Raw genomic sequence first — 25,190 nt, 5'->3', positions numbered from 1 at the left:
TCATCTCATATAGATCCCTTGATATTCAGCACAAATAAGCTACTTTAGTTAAATCTAAATATGTTTACCAAAATAGTCTTGATTTTTCAGACAGAGATATCCAGATCTCTACAGCAAAAGGAATGCCTGCACTTACAATCAATCAACACTCTTTCTTGCAAGACTATGAAACTATATTACTTCAGCATGTCTGGTTGTAGGACAAGAAATGAAATCTCTTACAATTTTCTTAAATCTTCTGGTTATTGTAGGAATTCAGCAAACAATTTATCATATTTATATATGAATATTTATGAACCAGAAAAATTTACTTCTGTTTCTTTTTTAAATGGCAGTTGGTTATTTTGGTTTGGTTTGTTATTTGGGGTTTGGGGTTTCTTTCTTACATATTCATGTGTTAAATAAAAGGGAATAGACTTTCTCATGCTGGACTAAATGTGACTCAGTTGGGCAATTCCAGAGTGTCATGATATGCTATCTGACTTCGTTGGTCATAATGGACTCTGGCTGAAAAATCTGTATACCAGCAGTTCTCCTACATATTTCCTAACTTTTGGGCCTGGTTTAATTTATTTCTATGTCATTAATGCCTTTCTTATTCTAACAAGTTGAAAACATTCACCTACAGTATACTGTATATCCCTGTAATACACTGCCATGATAAATCAAAACTTACCAAGACGTGCAGTAGATGCAGAAGCAAAAAATATTGAAGGGGTCAAGAAAAAGTTGTCATGGTGTGTTGATAAAAAATATTATCTGAGAAGTATGTTTTAGTATTGAGGGATACACAGAGCTCCAATATCAAGATAGCTGGGTCACCAATCCTGCAGTTTTACCAGCAGTGAATACTTTAAAAGAAGATAAATGGATGAAGATCAGACTGTGACTAGGACTGCTGTCAAACTAGCAGTGAATTGAGAAGGATAAAAGGTAGCAAGAGGAGAGAGAGATACAGGGCTGGGATGCAATTTGTCTATGACTCCTTACAACATGGCTAGGAAATGTGGTAATGCATATCCCTACTTCTTAGTAATTTAGCCCACCTAATCTCTAGAGAGCAACCATTAAGAATTGTGTAAGTGAGCTGGAAATTATCATCAAATAATTTTAAATATATATATAAAGTCATTATTCATTTGACATTTCCTTGTGAGCAAGGCACTAGCTGCTTTGTTCTAAGACAAAATTATTCTTCTGCACCTATGACCTAAGCCATGAAGCTTGTAAACGACATGGTTTAGGATTCATACTGCTGTTAATAGTAACAGCACTTTAAAAAATATTAAGATAAAAAGTTAAGAATGTTGAGATCAGAAAAAATTAATGATTCTATTGCAACATTGTGCTATTTTATTATGAAGAGCTAAAAATATAAGAGAAAGTGTATTTTGAACACACAGATTTCACTTTGATGCATGGTGTCACATAACATTTGCTTATTCTCAAAGGAGAGAAAAGTGCCTTGAACTGACAGACAATAAGATAAAGGATTTACTGCTATATTTACTTTTAGTAAGGAAATTCTATTTCAAAGAGCTAAAGTGCTTAGTTATATTGGTTGCATTCCTTTTGGAAGAAATTTATACTTCTCTAGTCAGTCTTATACACTGTTTGATAAAATTGTTTGATTTACCAATTTACTTGTATTTTTCTATTTTCATACAGATGAATTAGTGTTTTAAAAGAAAAAAATTCTTTTCAATTTTACGTTCTGGAATAAAGCTAACATGAGTTTTTAACTTTATTAATTTTTTGCCCTCCTGACATCTGTCTTGAAGGCCTTACATGCACTGAATGTTACATGCACTGTTGTCCCACTTTTTCTTCTTTCCCTCTTGGTATCAAAATGGTGTGTTACTGATTTTGTACACAAGGACAAAAAGAGAAGATAAGCACATAACCTGTTTTACATAACTTTGAAAGCACTTTTTTTCTAATAATATTTCCTGATTATCAACACCTGCACAGCATTAATAGCATTATTATTGTTTGTCTGTATTACTTTGTACTAAGCTTTTAGTGTGGGACTGGAAAATAAGTGAAAGCTATGGTACATCACCATGCTTTGTTGATCAGGAGTATCTCTGAAAAGTCAAGGACTTTATTCTGTTACTCAGTGCAGACTTGTAACCAGCAGAGCAATTGTGCCCTTTGCATCATTAGGGAGTCCCCTTTGTTGTCTCACACTCTGAGAAACTGTATTTTGAGCACAGAATCCTCCATTTCAGGACACTTGCTTATACACAAAAAGTTGCATTACTTTATATACTTATTATAAGGCAGTTGTACACCTGTCTAACCCCTCTGGATGTTTAGCATTTACATTGTGATATTTGATTTAAAAATTTACTAAGGATTAGAAAATTACTTCAATAATAAAAATAATATGTGGTGTATCAAAATCTATTAGGTTATGCTCTAATCAAGTGGTTAGCATCTTTGTGGCTAAGATTTATTTTCCTGTGACTATTTACCCTCCTATTTTAACATGTTCTTCATTTTGTATAATCGAAGTGGCAGCCTTTTTTAATATACATTACTTTAAAGAATATTGATGCAAAATGTGTTCTTCATTGCATTCCTGTTAAAGGGTGGCTACAGGTCTGAAAGGTCAGACCATCTGAACAGCTTGTTTTGCAATTCCCTATATAGTCTTTCAAATGCAGTTTGGACAGGAGAGATAAGATTCCAAGAAACAGAGGTACTGACATTGGGGAGTAGTGTTTCAGTGCTAATCAGGCATATTTAATATTGTTGGACTATACAGGGTGTGGAAAGAAGATGGAAAACTACCAGAGGATGCTCATGCTTCCCTGAGGGCAGTGTGTGGGTTATAGCGAAGACTGTGTTAAACCAGAGTAAGAGTTCCAGTGTGTAACAACAGGAGTATGTTGGAATACACATGTGCTTTATTTATCAGATGATTCCTTGATGTTTGCAGTCCACCAGTCTTTAGGGCCTGATAAGAACTTGCTTCATGGTCAGTTGTAGTAGAGAGAAATTTCTATAGATTTTCAGATGTTTCATTTGTCAAATACAGTCTTTGTGCCCTTTCATGCAGCCAGGGAGAAAGAAGGCAAATACAATTCTCTGTAATGAAGGCAAATAAATTCTCTGAATGTTTTTGTCTGTAAACAAAAAGACTTCTTGATGTCAGTAATCAATATCTTTCAAATTACCAAAATTTTTTCATGGCAAGTATCATCCTCTGTATGATGAATAAAAGTACCTACCTATTTCCCAGTTTTTAGAAGCTCTCTAATTTTAGCCATCTTCCTCTCTCCTTCTTCATTTTCAGTTTGCTTCTGTAGTTTACATCTTCCTTTAAGTGACTGGAATCTCTGTCCTCTGCCTTCCAAGATGGAAGGCATCTCTATATGCTTCTCTACAGGGTAGTTTCAAGGACATAGGATAATGGGACCTGGATGAGTCTGCCCTTGACATATAGCAATTTGTCAATTATGTTTGTTTGCCTACCTAGTCTATGATGAGTGTTAATTAGACTCTGTGAGTGCCCTAATAATATTAAAATTTATTATGTTTTCTTATGAGAATGCTAAGGATGTGAGGTTCCCATGGTCAAAGGTGCTATAATATTTCAAAATGACCACAAAAATATTTCCTCCTTTTTACTGCAATGTGGTAAATCTGAGATTTACCCTTGCAATTATAGTAATACATGGATTGAGTCAACCTAAATTACTTCTAGAATTTCAACATTTGCATATTAAAATAATAGTTAAAGGTCTTTTAAAAAAGGCTTGGAATTCTTTTATTTCAAGTCTATTGAGTAACATATTCAACTTTAAATTAGACACAAAACAATATGCAGGATAATCTCACTCCTTTTTATTAGATGCACTCCAAACTATGCCTGAATTATTTTCCTGTATAATATAAATTGTTAAGAACAGATGGCAGCAGTGCATAAAGGTTTGATTGTTTCTTCTATGGGATCACCTACACAATCAGCTCATGATTTGACATTTGGGAGTTCTTGTGGACTTTGCCAAATCATGCTGTGCCATCATGTGTCTCTCTGTAATATTTATTTTCAGTATGTTATACTCTTGCATAAGGAACCTGCCAAAGAAAATCTGACCCTCTGCTTTATGTGGTTGAGTAATTGCCATAAGTTATTGTCAATAGCTTCTCTAGGGAGAGCTATGTAACTCTGATGAACTTGAAACATTAGCTCAGAACGTGCTTCTGTTCTCATCCACTGTGAATTCATGATATCTGATGTCACAGCTGTTCCTCAGTCTCTTGCATGTTTTCCTCAGGTGAGCTGTAAGAATTTTGAGTTTGATGCAAGCCTTCCATCAGGCATGTTTTCATCACCTTGGGGGTAATTCTAGGTCTGAAGGATTCCTGTAGGACTTTGTTTATGTTGTGCTGAGCACATCACTAAACAAAGTTTCAAGTGCGTCTTCTGGAAGACAGCTCTTCACTGTTACTGACCCTTAAAGGCCTCAAGTGCTAGGTCTGTAAGGTGAGTTAATAAAACTCATCCTGCTGTATTGCAGCATATTAGTAGGAATACACATGCCATCATGAAAGCGTGGACACATGAGGGGATTTTAATATCAAGGTTTATCCATGACTAAGTGAATCACTTGCTAAATCTCAGTTTCTTTAATCCCAAAGAGGTTCCTGCTAAAAAAACAAAATTGCCCTCCAACACTAAAAACAAGTGTTCAGGCTGAAAATACTTTTCTCAAGGCATTTGAGTTCTCTAGCCCATCAGAATAAGTGTTTTGTTTAATTAAAAACCCAGTGGCAACTATACCAATGCATTGAGGAAATAGTATTACATAGACAGCATTGTTTGAGTGCAGATGTAATAATCTACTTTTTTCTTTTTCAGAAGGCTTTTGAAAATTTTGGTGCGTTTTTTCAGTCTTCTTTTTTTTCTGCCTTAAAGATGAGGAGGACTGAGAGAGAGACAGACAGTTTTCTTTAGATAATGACAGCTCTTTGTTAATTTAGCATCTTTCACCCTGCCTGAGCGACATACATCATGTTTGCAGCTTTGGCGCTATGATCCACTCATGTTCCTGAGAAGGCTGATCAGTGTTCTGACACCCTGTGTGTTTTTCACAAGGCTGCTTGCCTGGGTAGGAGAGTGTAGTAAACACAATCTTGTCTATCCTAGTGCCTTGAAACATGCCCTGGTCTTTGAGCAGCAGTCTTCTAGGCAGTTCGTGTGCAATGTGCCAAGCCAAGTCAAGAGCCAATCGGGGCACAAGGTGATCTGCCTTCCTCCAACATTTTACCCTCTTTCCTTGGTAAAGCCTTTTCTTACCTAGGAAGGTTCATTCTTGCATCTAGGCCAGGGTCCTGTCATCTGTAGAGTCAGATCTCTTGGAACAAGGTCACAGGGGCCTGTCAGCAGCAGCAACATGCCAGACAAGATATCATAACCAAAATCCTGTCCTGTAGGTGCAGATGACAGGAGCATAATTGTGTTTGACAAACTACTAAAAGAGGAGGGAGGCGAGGTACAGAACTCTGCTTTCTCTTCTCTCAGTGCTTTATTCACATCCTCGCTGCTCCTAACGTGCTCTGTTAACTGATCATTTTAGGTTGCCGACATAATGGGAGCCCTAGGGAATTAGTCTGCACGAGATGTAAGAGGCCGCTCCTTGGTAATGTATTAGTCATTTCAAAACACTTTACGGAGGAAGCAGAAAAAAATGACAAGCTAATTCTCTGATATATTTCAGAGGTATTCAGGCCTCTGTGAGAACAATACCTCTATTCATGTCTTGGCACCATTGGAAATTAATTTTTCCTTTGTTTGAGAGAGTGGCCTGAGCAGAAGCAGAGAGAGAAAGGCAACGTGGTCTTCCGTAAGACAAGATTTCTGCAGTTATCAGGGTGAACGACTGCAGTATTTGTTGACTATATTAGGAGAGAGTCCAGGGATGCATTACCTTTACAGAGTATGATGTGTTCAGTCTGTTCTCTGGAATTCTTCTTGCCATGATGTAATATACACAGGTATCAGGCAAATCTTACACATTGTTTTCCTCAGAAACCTACACTTTAATATGTAGGGCAGTAAGTTTATGAGGACTGTATAACATTTGATTTATTGGGAAAGTATGTGTAAAACAGGATCATCTAGGTGCCCATTCTATGTAGGAAATGGTAGTCAAATGAAACAAGCTAAATAATATCATAGCATACTATGGGGATAGGGGTTGGCTGTTTTCCCAGCACTGTGTTAGCTTGTTCAGCTCTAATGGGTATGGGTAAAGGCAAGCATTCCCTGATGGAACAGGGCATGACAAGCAGAACTGTGAGTACACTGGCATTAATTAAACAGTGGTAGCCAGTTTCAAAATTAGGAGTTGTGATTAAAATTGTGATTATATTATAGTTGCTGATAGAAAATTTCTGTAAGAGTTATAATACTTCAGATGGACATAATTATTGAACAAACCTATTTCAGTGTAGAGAAAATCAGCTTCAAAGGGTAGTGAGCTTTATAAACACCTTCTCAATGAGTAAGGTTAGAGACTAGGCTTTAAAAAACTTGAGTTGGGCTTCTTTCAAAATTCATGCCATTTAAACCTTTCCCAGAAATTGAAATAAGCTGAATTTTTACCACAAACCAAAGTAGGAAACTGCACTGAGATAATTTAATCTTTTCCTTAGTCTTTCATTGTGCAATCTCACTATATATTTACCTCATTCTATTTTGACATGCTCTATGTGACTCAGGGAACTCCTCTGCAAGTAGCAGAGACATGTCTTAGACTAAAGAATTCTCTTAATTCTCACATTCTCTTCTGAATGGTACTTCTTGTCTTCGCAAACCAAGGAATTAAGGGAGTTATTAAAAGCTATAGCTATGTCTTCCCCAGAATTTTGTCTAAGAAATTCAGCAAAGTATTTAAGTAGGTAACAGCAAAAATAAGCATTCAAATTGTAAATGTGGATAAAAATAGTATGTTCCCCTTCCTGAACTAAAATTATTTCTTTAGTATTCTTTCTTAAAGATCAATCTTACATCAACAGACATGAATCCCCCAGGTCCTGATAGCCCATGAAATTTGAGGACAAGGAATGTTTTCACTCACTGGAGACAGATCAGGAGAGGCACTATATAAACAAACTGGACACAGCCAGGTCCATTGGCCCTGATGGGATACACCCATAAGTGCTGAGAAAGCTGGCCCACATCACTGTGAGACTACTCTCAGTAAACTGTGAGTGGTTATAACAATTAAGATAGTAAATGCTATTTCCATTGTGAAGAAGGACAAGAAGAATGATCTAGAGACCTAGAGGCAGGTCAGAGAAAATAAAGGAGCACATAATCCTGGACTCAATTTCCTAACACGCAAAGGATTAGAAGATGACTGGGAGTAGACACAGGTTTACATCTGTGGGGGGAAGTCAAGACTGACCATATGATAGCCTTCTACAAGAGACCAGCTGATTCAGTAGATTAAGGGAGAACAAAAGATGCTGTTAGGTCAAATTTGGTAAGGGTTTGCACACTGTCTCTCATTTACAAGCTGATGAAAAACATAGCAGGTAATTGATCTGTGAGGTGCACTGAGAACAGGTTGAGCCACTGAGCTCCCAGAATTGTGATCAGCACCACCAGGTCCAGCTGGAGGCCAATAGGCAGTGTAGTACCCCAGGTGTGGACACTGGTACCAATGGTATTCAGTATCTTCCTAAATGACGTGGATGATACAGCAGAGTGCACTCTCAGCAGCTTTGCAGGTGATTAGGAGAAGTTGTTGACAAGCCAGATGGACTTGTTGCCATCCAGAGGATCTTAGGATAGAAAAATGGGCAACAGGAACTTCTAGAAGCCAAACAAAATGTAAGTGGCAAGATTTTCTCCTGTTAAGGAATAAGCCCATGCAACAGCACAGTCTGGTGCTGGTCAGCTAGAGAGCAATATGTCAGAAAATCCCTCAGGGATTCTGGTGGATCCACTGTGCAGCCTTGTGGCAAACAGTCTCCTGGGATGCATCAGACAGAATTTTTAACCTAGAGAAGGCTCAGAGGGATATCACCAGTGTATTTTAATATCTTATGAGGGGAGAAGTGTGACAATAAGACAAGGGCAGGTTTTTGTCCGTGGTGCCCAGCTTCAGAACAGCAGGGATTGGACATAAATGGAAAGACTGGAAATTTCATCTACACATAAGTGGGAAAAAGTCAAACCCAAACACAACCACAGTGAATGTGACCAACACTGGGACACATTGCCTAGAGAAGTGTTGGAGTCCCCCTCTTTGGAGATACTGATGCCAGTGTGGATATGGCCCTGAGCAACCTACTACAGTTTGTATATCCCATTTCTAAACACAAGTGCCTATGGCATACATTTAAGAAGCTGAGAAAAGCCCAAGATTTTCTTTATGCTTTTAAAACTGGGAAATTTGACTGCCTGTACCTGAATCAACATTATAAATACTGAAGTCACTTTCAATGACTTCTGTGCTTCAGTGCAGAAAATGAGGATAAACCCCTTGGCACTAACGTAGCACAGAAGAAGATTGGGATCTTCCTTCAAGGAACAATTTGGTTTTTTAATAAATACTCTATTATCTAAAAGAGTGTTTTGACTCTCTGAGGTCCTTAGGTTCAAGGCTTTTGGGCTTTTTGTTGTACTTAGTGCCCATTTTTCCAGTAGGAATTTCTGTCCACACATTCAGTTGATTTCTGGTCTTGCTGATATCAATATAGTACTCATATAGAGTAAAAAAGCAGGTATAATCATACTTCACTTCAGAAAATCTTCTCTTAACTGCACTAGCAGTTTGCCTTTTAAAGCAGGAGAAGGCACTGAGAACATGTAATTTTTATGGCTCCTGTTCCAACTTCAGTAACATTCATACCAAACCCCTTTTTTTTTCAGGAGGGAAAAATGAAGGAGTAAGCAAGGTAAGGGAGGAGTAAGAGGGAACAGGAGATTATTTAGGATTATAGGCCAATTTTAATTTAAAGGAAAGAAGCAAAACCTCCTACTCAAAATATATTCTGAAGTAAGAATCAGTGTACAGAAATAAGGTGTGTGTGTGTGACTTTGCTCATGTGGGATGTACTATGAAGTAAAATGTCAAAATAGTGATGTCAAATTGGTGCAAGAGAAGCCAAGGTCAGGTCTTGTCCAATAGTGAGAGAAGCTAAGTGACTAGTTTGATACAGCAGAAATGGGGATTCTCACTGTTTATGTGTATTGCTATTCCTTTCACATTAGTACCAAGAAACTCTGGAAAATGTATCTTAAAAATGGAAACTGGATTTTAATAAGTGGAATAATTTTGAAAAATGGAGCAAGATTAAAAGGAATTTCCAAGTTTTTTGCAGATAATTTCTGCCAGCCAGGACAGTGTCTGTAAATGATCTGTCCAAGATCCCCATAAAATACTGGAGGAAGATTTTTCAACAGAGAAATTATATCATCAGGTGAAGTTATTGAGATAAGGCTAATTCTTAAATTTCATGTGCAGTCAACATTTTTTGGTTTTTTGGAACAAAGAGGCTTCTTATATGAAGTTTACTAATGAAAATAAATGTTGCCCATCCCAAGACCAGTATTTGAAGAACTGTACTGATTTCCCTCAAACATTGTTGCTTTCTTTTAGACCTGAACCATTGTATATGCTATACTACTATAGCATCACAGTGAAATGGTTATTTTTTCATTTATGTACAACAGGAGTAATAGTAATTTTGATGATATTACACAGAAATATTTTTAGATACAGGCAAGAAATGCTATGTTTGGACTAGAAAGTTAAATTTCTCTCTCTCCAGAGAATAAATAAATGTCTCTGTATTGTATCTCACTGTAGTCCTGCAAACTTGTTAAATATTTCAGAAAACTTTAATGTAAATTCTGTGCTACATATGAGTCACATGGTTGCACAAAGGCCTTCCTTTTAGGAGGAGGTGTTCCCTGCACTGCATGGAACTGCATTTGTTTATTGCAAAGAGCATAATTTATCAACACATTGATATTTTTGGCCTTCCATTATATATTCAATAATGAATAATTAAATTAGATTTTTATTTATAGTTAAATATAATACCCATTTATATTTATGTGTATTTAGGGACTGCTTTTTGCACATTTCTCTGGGAGTAAATCAGTCACTAGCTACCCACAGGGAAAAAAATTGAAATTTTAATCTTAGTGGAAGATGGTCTCTGAAGAACTTTTAAACAGACTTTGCAAAAATGAAAAAATGAAAGCCCATAAACACTATTATCCTGAGACTCTTAGTATCTTAACATTATTCTAGGGAATAATGTCATCTAGGGATGTTGTAATTTAAAGACAGATAAAATACTTGTTTCTGAATAGTAGAAGAATATTGAAAGGCAAATTGTCTTGATTAGGCCTATAAATTATGAAAGACTTTTTAAACACTAAAGAAAGAGGTTAATTCAATAAACCACCTCTTAGATAATGGGATGTGCAGCATAAAAATAGCAATTTCATAATCTTATTTTGTTTTTTATGAGATATTCTGCCACTCATAATCACAAGAAAGGTGTATTTGCATACTGATGATGGAATTTCTCCAAGTGAGAAATGTGGGAGAAAACAGCATTCTGAATATTTCACAATTCTCTCTGTACTCTCTTGTCATTAATGTTCCCTAATAGCTATGCATTTGCTAAACCAATTGAGTTTAAATTTCTTGCTTTGACTTTTTTATTGGAACATCAGTGGGTGTGAAATACACCAAATCTGGGGGGATGTGTAGCACACATGTTGGGCAAAATGCAGGTAGTACATCAGCAATGCTGTATGCTTTTCTGCCTTTGCCCAAAGGCTTTCAGTGAATTACTAACCTCTGATCACCAGAAAGTCAGAATGAGCATCATTTTACTTCCTTGGCAGTTGCAAAGTTAACTGAGAGGTTAAAAGGCATCAAAATATTTTCTTTCCAGTAACTTTGACTATATAGACCTATGCTGCGTGTACACTTACTCTGTGAACTACTGAACTCTGTTCCTGCTGAACTGTGAATATGGAAAACAAGTAGTGTTTGTTAAGTAGGCAAAATTCTAATTAAAATTCTTCTGTTATTTAGGGAAAGGGGTTCAATTTCAAGGTCTGTGTGCTGTCAATTATTATGCAAGGTTCTGCATGACCATATAATTTTATTTGAAAATATTTATTTCTTGATAATGACTCAATGGCAAGACAAGAAGTAAAGTAAATTTTTAAAATAATCTCAATAAACTTTTCCAATTCAGCATTCTGCCTGAATTCTGAAATTAACAACAGTGAGTAGTGATGTGACTCAACACTGTGGTAAAGCTAGGATTATAAATAAATAAATGCATCTCAAAAACCATATTTTTGTTTGTTTTCATTATGCTGTTTATTTATAAACATGCCTGCAGAGCCATCTGTCTCTGTCAACTGCTCGGAATGAGGCCTTCTTCTTAAAACCCCTGCATTTGTTAATACCATAAATGTCTGTACTAAATCAGATTGTACAAGGGATTTGGGGTTTCCTTTTGAAGCTTTTGGAAGTTAGTTCTAAGGTCTTTTTAAAGGAGAACAGAATGTTCTCATTAGAAAATGCAAATCATAATTCAAAGTAATATTTGGGGCTGCTTTGTTTTGTGTTATTGGGTTTCAGATGTTAACTTGAGTATGCAGTCTTTTTATGTGTTTTGATTCAAATAATTGTAATGTCCAATCAGATACTGTCTTTCTGGGTTTTTTTAACTAATTCTGCATATTACTGCTGTAGCAATTTGCCCAAATGCTTCATAAAAGTTTTCTTCACTGACATTTCTATAGTATTGACTGACAAAGCATGTGATACTTTGCAGTGCCCTGTTCAAGAAAGAGTTCTGTAGTACTCTGTAAAGTGCTGTTGACTTCACATAAAGGTGAATACTGAGACAAAGTGAAATGAGTGATTTTCCAAAGGCTGCATGCAGATGAAGAGGGAAGAGAATTCCAAAGTGAGGCTTCTCAGCTCTGTTCTTTCAGAGAATATACACCCATCCTACTCCTATAAATAATCTGTGTCTAATGTACTGATATGGAATCCTCTGTGCTTCCACCTAGCTGAAGGAGAAAAGATGTGAATCTACCTGAAAACAGAGGCTGGTGGTGTCAAGAATTTGAAAAATGTAATTATTTTTCAATTAGAGTGGTGAGAAATGATCAGTTCTTTTCCAAGTAAGACTATATAAAATATAGGAAGGATATCATCCTGTTTATGCCATCTTCTTAAACCAGATTTTTTAAAAAAATATTTTTATGTTGTTCTTCAAAGTTGAATGTGCATTTAGTTATCAACAGTCTTCCCCACCGTAATGTTCATACATTTATTTCTTTCCTCTTTGTCATCTTAAGAAACTAAAAGGCTTTTAGAACAACTTTCAGAAGTTAACAGCCTCAAAAGTTATGGCAACTTACCACAGAATAGTATAAATAAGTGTCCTTTTGAAAACTTGGGAGTCAAGTAACAGCTCAGTGACAATATAATACAATTTTTTGATCTATTCCTTCCATGAAGCAGTCAATGCTGAATTTTGTGTAAATAAAATAGTATAAATATGGCTTCATATCTCATATCTGGTTTTGCAATAAGAGATCTAACACCATGTACAAAAACTTTACAAGCCTTTGCATCCTTTTTATTTAGGAATTCGGTTTTGGAGTAAGCTATTCTAAAAACACTTGTAAATTGCAATTCAGCCTAAATTAGCATATTTAATTAGTATGGTGATTTGTGTATGAGACTTAGAAACCTGAACTGAGGCCCGAGTACTCGAATCTTAAGCCTGAAAATAATGGGTTCTTACTCAGCTAGGTGTTTTGTAAAATGGGACTGACACCCATATCAAGTAAGAAATCAAGAAAAAATTGCATGATTTATATATCAAGACATCTCAGTAAGCTGGCATCTAGGAGTTATTGTGGAGTTAGTGATTAAAAGGAATCAATTGCAAACTAATGCAACTGTAGTTTTTAATTTTTTTTTTTTTTGTTGTTGTTGTTAGTTCTGAGCCTAAAGCAGTAATCTCTGGCTAGACACCTATGTTATGTTTGTTGTGTGAGGGTATTATTGCACAAGAAGTAATTGCTTGCTCATGCTGTGAGGCACTTTTTAGTGAAGTACCCCCTACTATTACAGAAGAGTTGAGATGAATAGAGTACATGTTTAGTTTTTTGCTTATTCACAATGGCATAGCCTGTGCATTTTATTCATGAGATTAATTTTGCCATTAAATTTTATGGCACTCTTAAATTTCCTAACCCCATATTTTTATAGCCGAGTTCAACCCAACCATACAGTATAACGTGCTAAAAATGTTTCACAACTTCAGTGAAGGAGTGAATCCAAGGTGTCTTAACTCAGTTTTTCCTTTTGTGTATTTTTCTCTTATAATGTAAGTCATAGAGTAAGACCAATGGCCTGACCATTTGTCTTGATTTTGCTCACCTTCTTTCCCTTATTTTGTGTTTTACCATTCCCCGGGTAACTGAGAAAAGTGCTAGCTGTAATACTGAAAGCATGAAGGAGAAGAGAGAGTGGAAGATCCTTGATCCTGTAGGTATGTAGTAAATTTAGGGCTACAGTACAAAATCTTTGGAAAATAGTGCTGTATCTTTGAATAAAGTCTCTTTCTCCTGAGCCTCCAAAGTTTTGCTTTCTCTCCTTTTACAATTGTTCTTAATTTCTAACCCCTGGACCCTTCCTGAGAAATCCCCAGAGCAGACCAATATGCTTCCCTCACACTTCTGCTGTTCTAAACCACTTACTGGCCATCATAGAGTATTTGAATGCCTGACAGAGTCACAGGATTCATTAATAATTGCCATCATCAAAATAGTTTCCTTTCCACACTTCATCTCTTCAGTGTTTCCTCATCTTGTAGAGCCTACACTCAGGGGAAAGACTTGCTTTCCAACAGCTCCTCAGCTGTTTCAGGTGGCTGAGCAGGCCTCAAGAACTTTGCAATAAATTTTTACGAAGTCAAGTAGCATCGAATACACAGCAAATTAAAAAGGAAACTTTGCTATACAGTTTATGTCTGTCATTTTCTGTAATTATTTCCATCTTTTCATCTTAAATTTGCATGATTATCAGTAATTGTACTTCACTATCCAGAACACTGCAATTTCTATGATAAATGTACATCTTTCTTGCCTCCAAATTCATTAAGGTCTTTCACTTCTACATCATGAAAATCATAAGCTTTACTTATTACCTACAAATTGAAGCTGTCTGCCACTTTGCAAACAAAATATGATCTTGTTTTTTGTTAAATATTATGATTTTTTTTCTCTATTGAGTAAATGTCACTGTGCTGAATATATGTCATGGGACTGCTTTTTCTGAGGTCAGCCCTGAAGGAAAAACAGTTTACTAGAAGAAAATAAGAGATTTCTAGCATTTTCTGCCAGTGGAGAAAGCAATATAAACACATATAAGCACAGTAGAAAGTGGGAGGTTTAAGAAAATTTACTTCCTTGTATGCTCCCTCCTTGCTGCTCATTCAGTTGCCATATGGGAAGGACAAGTATAAACCCAGATGACACATGTCATACATTGAGCTATTAATATTTAAATCTGAATAGATTCTGAGCTTGAATTATCATGAAGAGCACAAACATAGATTAAGGATGAGAAATTAGACTAAAATGTCCTTGTTCAATAGGCATGGTTTGAAGATTCTTTATAAGACCACAGTTTGATCCTTCTTAGCATTTTTATTCCTGGTTAGAGTTTGGCTTCCAGAGAGAATTTCAGGATGGAGTGTTCATTCTCAGCTGACAACAACAATACAGGGCTGTCAGGGTACTGGTGGTATTAGGTGGAAAAATGAAAAATGGCACAGTAAAGGCAATTTCATGCTCAAACTGTCAATTATGTTTTACTCTCCATTGCCAGGTTTATTACACAGTTTAATTTGGCTTCTGGAACTCAGAAGGACTTTGTAACTCTGAAACTGGAAAAGTATCCTTTTTATGCATTTAATATGGGTGCTGGAAGACCTAAAAATCTTCTAATGCAAGCATGACTATAATCAGCTTTAGATGTGAAGCAAGAAAAGTTGTGTATTTGACTTCAACACAGGTGCTTCTAACATAAGTGAAATAATAGCGCAGTAACTGTAGGGCAGTTGTGGGCTAATGTCAGATATCCAGCCCTGGCAGCAAATTAGTGAGACATCTCAGCCATAATAATGGAAACATAGTGCTACTGAGATCTATTCTCTCTTTATTGTGTTTTAAGAAACATGGAGATGTGTACATTTGCAAATATTGAACGCTGATACCAGGGAGAGAAATAGGGAAATATACTTACTCTAGAGAGTATTTCAAGACTAACATTAATGTAATTGTTTTGACTATCTGCTTCATGCCTGCAAAGAAAGTCTCTGAAAAATACTGTAGGCTTTTTTGACTATTAGAATTATGATTCTTGATGGTATTTCACAGCTGAAAGATTTTTCATTTATCTTAGAACAAGATATTTTGTCACTAGCTTTGAAGTAACCATGGGACCTGCTTTCAGTTGTACTTCTCCGTAGTTCATATTTCATACACCCCATACCCCTTCAGCTCTTAGAACTGGATCTTTACACAGGGTTATACATGAAACAATTTTGCCAGTGCTATAGTGGGACACAAAGTATAGCTAAATTACAGTAGCAGCTTTGTGTGTTCTTAAATTGCAGCTATTAATAGTGGTAGTTAATAAGAATATTGGACTATCTGTGTGTCATAGAAAAAGTGGATAAGCTACCAAAATGTATCAAGTGCTAATACCCCATTCTATGTACCTAATCTAGAAAATATAAAGCAGGAGGAGCACAATGTATCTATTCTTGTATGAGGTTCATGCAATGCTACAGGCTTGTTGGCAGAGTGCCTGGAAACAGCCTGATGGAAAAGGGCCTGGGGGTGCTGGTGACAGCAGCTGAACATGAGCCAGCAGTGCCCAGGTGGCCAAGAAGGCCAATGGCATCCTGGCCTGTGCCAGCAATGGTGTGGCCAGCAGGGCCAGATAAGGGATTGTCCCCCTGTACTCAGCACTGGTGAGGTCACACCTCCAATCCTGGGTCCAGTTCTGGGCCTCTCACTGCAGGACAGACATTGAGCCTCTGAAGCGTGTCCAGAAAAGGGCAGCGGGGCTGGGGAAGGGTCTGGAGCACAAGACATTATCCGTCTCTAAAACCACCTGACAGGAGGTTGTAGTGAAGCGGAGGTCAGTCTCTTCTCCCATTTAACAAGGGACAGGATATAAGAAAATGGCTTCAAGATGTGCCAGGGAGGTTTAGACTGGATATTAGGAAAAATTTCTTCACTGAGAGGGTTGTGAAGCATTGGAAGAGTCTGCCACTGTTTTGGAGGTATTTGGAAGTCATGTATATGGCATGGCTGGGACATGGTTTAGTGGTGGATTTGGCAGTGCTACATTAATGGTTGGACTCAGTCATCTTAAGGGTCTTCTGCAACCTAAATGAGTCAATGATTACTATGAGGAATGTCTGAGAGAGCCAAGACTGTTCAGCCTGGAGGAAAATGGGCTCGAGGGGATTTTATCAATATATATAAATACCTGAAGAGAGAATACCAAGAGTGTGACAGAGCCGCACTCTTTCCAGTGGTGCCAACTGGCAGGACCAGAGGCAGTGACACAAGCTAAAATAAAGGAATCTCTGTCTGAGCATCAGGAAATACTTTTTCATCATGAGAATGACTGAGCACTGGCAGAGGTTGCATAGGGACGGCATGGCATCTCCATCCTCAGAGGAAACAGCTCTAGGTGACCCTATGTGAAGAGGAACATCAGAGAAGATGACTTCCAGAGGTCCCTTGCAACAGTAATCATGCTGTGGAATTGTTCATTATCAATTACAGATTTAATGGGAAATAGAATTAAAATCTTATTACAGGCACATCACTACAGGGCCTTGCAACAAAAATAGATGGAGGAATAAGGAAATGCAAAGGCAAAATTAACCACAGAGCTTCTGTATCTGTCCTGCTTAACATCTTTGTGACTAAGACAGCTTCCTTTAAATGACATTTCATTTCAGTAGCTGTATAAAATATGCTGCCAAATAGTTGTAAACCATATGGCTTTGTACTAAAGCAGCTGAGTGTCAGTAGCCCAAGTATCAACCAGAGCCTTCAGCTCTTCACCAGTTAACTAAAATTAAAATAATATTAAATATTTCATCTCTTATAACACTTTTATTATATTAGTTGCCTGGACAGAAGGAGAGTGTATAGTAGCATCAAATTGCAATAGTCTCGCCTCTAATTATATTTTTTATTAGAAATTGGCAAGCAGCCAAAAATATTGATGTGAAGTCTGATTTGCCAGTATTGTGGAATTTATTCTGTATTGGAATACAGCTGGAAGGTTTGAAAGTGTTAGGCAGCTGCTGTAAATTCAGGAGCTGAGGCAAGCAACCCAGAAGTTAATATGTTATATCCTTACACAAACTATGCTATCTTCTGCATATGCATGCATGTATGACCAGTATCTGTTCCTCACTGATTCAGACACAAAATAATTTCATATAAAGTCAATAAAATGAATGCCTTAAGTAAAAAAATTTCACCTTTATTAGTTTTTAATGAGACTTTGCAGTGACACCACTTAATACTCTAAAATAAAATCACCCAGTATGAAAAAAAAAATGGTACTCCCAAACCCCATTATACACTACTTCATCAAAAGAAGTGCTTGATTTAAATCTTAAAGCAAGATTTATCATGTCTTGTAGTCACTTTCAGCTTAAGTCTCTAGCAAATCACTGGAAGATATAGCTAACAAAGTATGGAATGTATCGCTGACAATAGGCTCCTTTTTAGTAAAAGGAACAATTGATGTGGATTGATGGTAATGCACAGCTGATGTGGCTCATCTGATCTCAGTTGTGATGTTATTATGTGAGAGAATGACTTCTGAGGCAAAAAGAACAATCTCTGAAGTTGTAAAACTTGTGTCCTGACTGGAGACAGTGCTTAACCTTCAGGAGTGAATAGGGTGGCATCTGCAAGAGCCACTCCATGAGACACAAGTTGCAAGAGCATTTATTTAAAAGGACCATAAAGAAAGATTTTACACACAAGAATCACAGAATCATCAAGGCTGGAAGAGACCTTTAAGATCATCAAGTTCAACCATCAACACACCACCACCACAATTACCCTTAAATTATATCTAAATGTGACACATCTAGGCATTTCTTGAACACTTCAAGAGAGAGTGAGTGACCTCCCTGGGCAACTTATCCCAATGCCTAACCACTCTTTCTGTGAAAAAAATTTCTAATATCTGATTTGACCCTCTTCTGGTGCAACTTTAGGCTATTTCCTCTTGTCTTTTCAGCTGAAACATGGCAGAAAAGATTGACGTCCTTTTGAGTAGTTGTAGAGAGTTACAGAGAGTAATAGGATCCCTCCTGAGCCTCCTCTTCATTGATTCAAGCATTTGGTCTGGGGTGATGAGCTGCCTGTTTGGAGCTACAAAATATATCACAGTGATTTTACTCACAAAGAAACTTGCTCCACAAGTTGGCAAAGTTAGCAAATACAGAAATGCAGGAAAGTTGTAACTGCTGCCAGGGCATGAGATTTTCACTGTTTGCTTTCAACTTTGTGCACAAGTGTAATGTCCAGTATGGAATTGCTCTGCCAACCCTAAAAATTTGGTATGAGATCAAACTGCCCTTGACTAAATATGTTGATCAGTCTATAATAACAGCAGCTGTAGAAAAGAAATCTTAGTTTGCTGCTGAAAGGAACATTATAGGTCTGTTTATTTTTGTTGCACTGCTGGGATTTTTTGACCGCTTTAAATTTGATTAAAGCTTTATATTTCAGAAATGTCACCAATAATTTTTCAGAAAAACCATCCAGAAACTAAATTTAGATAAAAGTATCTCCATAGGCTTCAATCTGACTGCTAAACCCATCAAAAACCTAACAACTTAGCCTAGTCTTTTTCTTACTGATTTCAAAGCTTCAGGGAAGAGAAGCTTTTGGTTTTAGCAGGATGACCAAGCAATAAAATTTAAGACTACTTTTATTTTGAGAAGTAATTTAATGCTATGGTTAGAGAGTTCTGTGGTCTTTTCTACATTTTTAATCAAGCTGTGCACTCTTGGAGCAGTAAAGACCAACAGCATTCTGGTCAGCATAAAGTGGAATGTTGCCTGCAGACCAATGGAGATGATAACTTGTACTCTGCTCTGGTGAGACACATAAGTGTGTCTGGATCTATTTCTGGAGCCATCAGTGCAAAAAAGATACGTGACTACTTTGTTGGATCCAGTCCAAAAAAGGGCAGGATGGTAGCACATGGGCATAAACTGATAAACATGAAACTTCATCTGAACAGAGAAAAACATTTCCTTCCCATGAGGGCAGTTGAACACTGGCACAGTCTGCCCAGACAGGCTGTGAAGCCTCTATCCATGGAGAATATCAAACCCAACTGGACATGATCCTGGTAAACCTGCTGTTGACCCTGCTTGCTCAGAGGTTGCAAGGCTCCACTAAATCATCTCAGGAAATCATTCCCAACTTCAACCATTCTTTAATTTTGCTTCTGTTGATACTCCCTTGTGATGAATAGACTATGAATGTTTTGTTATTGGGTTTAGCTTGGTTAAGCAGCCAAATTCTCAGATACCTGTCTCCAAAGTGTTATCCAAGCAATCAACTCTCTTTTCATTAAACCAGTATGTGATGGCGACTATACTTTTCACAGACTTTTACCTGGCACTACATGTAGCACCAGAGCATTTTCAAGAGTCTGGCAGAGTTTAAACATATTCCTAGTATCTGTCAGGACAGTCTGCACAGCAATGCTTCAAATTCTGTCTCATATGAATGTCAGCATATTTTGCTGTGGCAGAGGGATGTCACTTTTTCCATAGCTGTACTGTAATATCAGGGGGATTTGGCTCTAACTGTAAACAAAATTAGGAACCGCAGAAGAGTGTCAAAGTAAGGAAACATGAACCAAGTGTTTAGCATTTTTGAAAACGTTTGTTTGGCTTGATCTTTGAACAAAGTATTTGGGTATTATTTCCCTTTTACCCAAGGTCATTTGTGAATGGTAAAGGATGTCTCATAGGAAAGCACCAGAGCTTTCCATGTATCTAGTGAGCTAATTGTGTAGGAATATTTGTTTGTGTGATCTTTAGTTTCTTAAGGTAAGCATCTTATAGGTCAGCTTGGTAATTTCATGCACCACAGCCCAAAGCAATAAGGATTAAGCTTAAATATTGTGTATTCAAGCTTTTATCATGAATCAGGAATGAGCCAAAATTTTCCATGTATCTCTCACTTTAGCTACATCTTTTAATGTTTTTTCTACCTACATTCAAGCCCTGTAGCTAAGGTTATGGTGCTTATCACATAAGATAACATATAGCAAGGAACTGAATTACAGAGTCAATTGTTTCTCGATAGTTGTAAGAGCACAGAAATTGTCCATGGTTCCCTGTTCTGTGGGATAGCCCATGTATGGGCAATTCAGTCACTCATGGAATATAAATCTGTGTTTTGCATTTCTTCTCACATCAAATGGGCCAGGGTTTTTCTCTCTTCCGATTAACAACAATTTTAATTGCATTAGTTTACAGAACATAGAAACATGAATATGTGTAGAGAAAATCAGTGCTACTAATTGAGTAAATGTATCCATGATTTTTGAATGTACAAATAGATTTGAATCTATCTGTAAACTGAATTTTCTTTTTTTACTACTAAGATAAAATTTGCATTGTACATTACAAAAATTGTTCAGTACTCATTCAATTTCATATCTAATTACTATATTGACTTTAATGACATGAATATAACTTCCACTAACGCTTGTATTCAAGTATTTTCATCTAGGATCTGATCATAATAAGAATCTTTTAAATTATTTTTCCATTTTTTATTCCGTTTTGATTGTTTTGAAGTATTTCACAGGATTGCTTCTATCATCATATTTCTCACTGTGTCTGAGAATTGAAGAAAAACTCCTAGAAATATGAAAGAGAACCCGATATTTTTAATAAATGTTGTAGTCCTTAATTCTCAAGATTTTCAAGATTTTCAAACAAGGAGTGAAATGAAAGCAAAGTTGAACATGATCTCATAAAATAAAAAAAAGAAACAAAAACCCATGAAAAAACCTCTTGCTAAATCTACAGGAATCCCTACTCTAATTGGAAGCTATTTGAGCTGGTTAATCAAGATGAGGAAATAGTAATATTAAAGGAATTTGGGCCTTCATGAGTTAGTGATAATCTCAGAGTTTAGTGGTGAAGGTATCTCAATGGGTAACTACTGACACAAAGCACTGTAGAATGTTAAGGGTTGGAAGGGACTTTGAATCATCTAGACCCGATCCCACTCTTCCATGGGCAGGGAAACCTCCCACCAGAGCAGGTTGCTCAAGGCCTTACCCAGCCTGGACTTGAATGCTGCCAGGGATGGGTCTTCCACAGTCTCCCTGGGCAAACTCTTCCAGCGTCTCACGTTAAAGATTGTGAATGACTTAGGCACGGACTCAGACCAGCAGGGAATCTGAATTGTTTACTTAAAGAAACAATCTGATTTTCCCATCTCTTCCCACAACTCCCTCTTTTTGGTTTTATACAAATGAGAATCATGAAACAAAACACTTCCCATGAATGGAGACAGTGATTAAACAGATAAACCTTGAGAAACAACTTAAAATTGTCTAAAACCTTTACTATCACCCAAAGTCTGCGATTGCTGGGGACTCCCATTTCACAGTGAACACTTGGAGAGCCTTTCCCAGGAAAGGGGGTCCAAGATTTTGTAAGATTAGATCAGCAAGTCAAAGTGACTTGATTACACTTTTAGGGCAGAAATACTCGGGTCAGATGGCATAATCCCCAGTCCGCCAGGGTTCAGCCTTGGCAGAAGAGACAAGCCTTGACTGAGAGTTTCCCTAAATTACCTACCAAATTGTATAAAAACTTTATTAATATCAATTAGGAACGTGGCTTCATAAGAGTTTGTCTTCCCCACAAGTTGATTACGAAGCTGGAGTATCCAAGGCTGGTTGAATGGCTCTTGCAGGTACCCACTGTGGACTGGAATCTGTGGAAACACAAGCATATCTTCCCTCCCAGGTTATCCATGGAAAGGGGCCTTCCCATTTTCCACTTTCAAGATTCATAACAAGTACCTTAGCTCTTTCTAAGTGAGCCTGTGATTCACTAAATTGTTGTTGGATGGGGTTTTTTCTGAATGCGATTTAAAAAATTAAGAACATATAGGGCTTTCTGCAGTTTTTCGTGGGGACTATATCCCATTTCTGCACTCCCTCTTTTTTGGTTTAACAACATGAACTTGAGAGTGCTATGGGCCCATTCAACAATGGCTTGACCTTTAGGGGAGTGGGAAATACCTGTGACATGGTGCACCCCCATGTGCAAATGAAAAAAGTCGGCCATCCATTTGGATGTATAGACCAGCCCATTATCAGTGTGTATGGATACAGGTACTCTGAGCCCTGCAAAAACTGACAAAAAACTACGCTGGTGATCTTTTGCACATTCGCATCTATGCGCAGAGGCAAAAATGCATGTCAAAAAATGTATAAATTGTAACATGAACGTATTTCAACCTACCAAGCTCAGGGATATTGTCGTGGGTTGACAGCCTTTATCCCAATATCGTGTGTTGTGTCTGGCAGCTGTGCCTTTTCTCTCTCTTCCCCCCCCCCCCCGGCCGTCTTGCTGCGGCGGGGCGGGGAAGAGAGGAGGGAGTGTTTGACCAGGCTTTTTTGCTTTTGGCTTTTGCTGCTTGGCTTGGCTAGCCGCTTTGCTTGCTTGCTTTCTGCTTTTTTGTGCTGTTTTTTTTTCCTTTTCTCTTGCTCCCTCTTTCTTACCCTCCCCTGAAGATACTGGACCAGCTCCGGACGTGACCTGAAGACGTCCAGGACATCCGAAGCTTGCAGAGAAGCGCCGCGCCCTCTCAACACACAGTCTGTTTTTTCTGTTTTCTTTTCTTTTCTTGTGTTGGGGAGTGTTCTTTTGTTACTTGTAAATAAATAGGTTTTGTTTTCCACTTTGCTCCTCCGAGAAATTCCTTCCCGAACCCGGTGTTGGGGGAGGGGTGGTTGGAGGTTTGTTTTGTTTTTGGGGGGCTCCCTTTTGGAGATTTCCCCTAATTTGTCCTAAATCAGGACAATATACTTTTTGGTGCGTTGGCCGGGAATCGAACCCAGGTCAACTGCTTGGAAGGCAGCTATGCTAACCACTATACCACCAACGGCCGGGATAAAAAAGTATATTGTCCCCCCTCTCTTCCCCGCCCCGCCGCAGCAAGACGGCCGGGGGGGGGGGGAAGAGAGAGAAAAGGCACAGCTGCCAGACACAACACACGATATTGGGATAAAGGCTGTCAACCCACGACAGATATGTGTACCATCAGTCTGCCAGATTTTTAGGGCTTAAAGTCCCCGGGAATTAACTCTGAGAGCAGGCAAGGGTGCTACGTGTTGACAGTCAGCACAGGCTTGCACAATTTGCCGTGCTGGCTGATGTCTAAGCGAAACTGTTTTCGAAGAGCTGCTGCACTCTGGTGAAAAAACCCATGTGACAGACAGGCCTGAGAAAAAACATCCAGGACAACAACAGCCCCTGCTAACTGGATCATATTGAAATTTTTCAGAAGCGGTAACTACACCTGCTAATTCTACCAACTGAGAAGAACCATTAACTACTGTCATATCTTATAGCCACTGCCCGTTACTTTGCCACACTGTCACAGACCCACCAGTCTTTCCAGAGCCACATGTAAACACCATGCAGGCATTGGCAACTGGAATTGAGGAACAGTAAGAGCTTTCAAAAAAATTAAGAAAAAATTCACAGGGAAACCATCAACTTTTCTACAAGCCTGTGGAGCACTTAACACCTGTGTGATCTGCTCTAATGCTTCTGTGGCTCTGGGTGTCAGGGAGCAAGGGGAAGTAAGTTCAGGGTTCTCTTTCAACAGCTGGAAAAGGGGGTAGATTTGTTCAGTTGTAACATCCAACAGAAGGCATACCCAATTAATTGTACCCAAGAGCTTTTGCAAACCACTGAGTGTGGACACTTGAGATAATGGAAGGCACAGAAAATGCAGATCAAGGGGCATTGTGTTCACAAAGTGGTACAGTAAAAAAAAAAGCAATCTTTTAAATCAATAACTATGAGGGCCCAGAATTCCCATAGGCACAAAAATATTATTGATTTTTTTTTAAGATCTTGTAACAATCGCCATGTTCTACTCTTTTCCTGAATAACAAAAGCAGGAGAATTCCAGGGGCTAATTGTGGGAATGATATAGCCAGATTGCAGCTCCTCTTGTACCAGCGGGTGTAACTGTTGCAGCTTTTCCTGAGAAAAGGGCCACTGGTCAGCCCACACAGGACAATCTGTCATCTGAGGGCTGGGACATGCTGCTCAGCAGTGGCCCCTGTGGTAAATTAGTTCCCAACACGACACCCCATCAGCTAAGGCAGTCTCATCCCCACAAAGTAACAAAGAATGGTAATACATGAGGTTTCACAGTGGCAGTGTGACCTTCAGAGCCCTCTATTGTGACAAAATTTACACTGTGCTTCAGTAGAGAGAGGTCTGCAACCCTTTAGCAACTTGAGTCAGGGGCCAATGGCTGGGCCATACTGAGTAAGCTATAAAAGTATAATCAGCACCCCTATCAAGCACAGCAGCTTCTCATTTTGATGCCAAAGAGCACATTTGAGAGTGGGTCTATGACTGGAAAGTGTGCCCAGAAGATCTGCGACTGCCCAGTGAAATCAAAGACACTGTTACATCTACCTTGTGGAAAACTACCAGGGGAAATAAACAAGTTGAGCAATTTGTGCCCCTTCAGAAATTTGGAATGTGAGTACAGGGGGCCAAAACAGAAATGAATATATTAATATTATACTTTGAATTATGGTAGTTAGTTATAGGGTGAGGGTCCATAGCGACATAGAGTCTCCAGGCAGGTGGAAAGGAGAGCCCCTTTATTGCAAAACCTCAGCCTTTTTAAGCAGTTAGTTATCAGCTACACAGTTTTAAAGCATTGCAAACATAATTCAACCAACCACCATACACCACAATGTGAACACATGATGGTTATATAACATGCTTTTCTACCCCTAACTCAGTTGAGTCTCTTT

The 25,190-nt window shown here is 38.0% G+C and overlaps 1 protein-coding gene and 1 non-coding gene across 2 annotated transcripts in view; one reads left to right on the top strand and one right to left on the bottom strand.

Moving 5' to 3' along the window:
• ADAMTSL1 (ADAMTS like 1) overlaps nucleotides 1-25,190 on the top strand; it is a 392,889-nt gene that overhangs the window by 141,591 nt on the left and 226,108 nt on the right. The gene's annotated exons all lie outside the window — the stretch shown is intronic.
• TRNAG-UCC (transfer RNA glycine (anticodon UCC)) lies at nucleotides 23,219-23,291 on the bottom strand. Its single transcript has one exon. It is a non-coding gene; the product is annotated as a tRNA-Gly (tRNA).

Source organism: Ammospiza caudacuta, chromosome Z (genome assembly GCF_027887145.1).
Source record: "Ammospiza caudacuta isolate bAmmCau1 chromosome Z, bAmmCau1.pri, whole genome shotgun sequence".
NCBI classification, from domain to species: domain Eukaryota; kingdom Metazoa; phylum Chordata; class Aves; order Passeriformes; family Passerellidae; genus Ammospiza; species Ammospiza caudacuta.
This window is presented reverse-complemented; position numbering and strand designations above follow the sequence as displayed.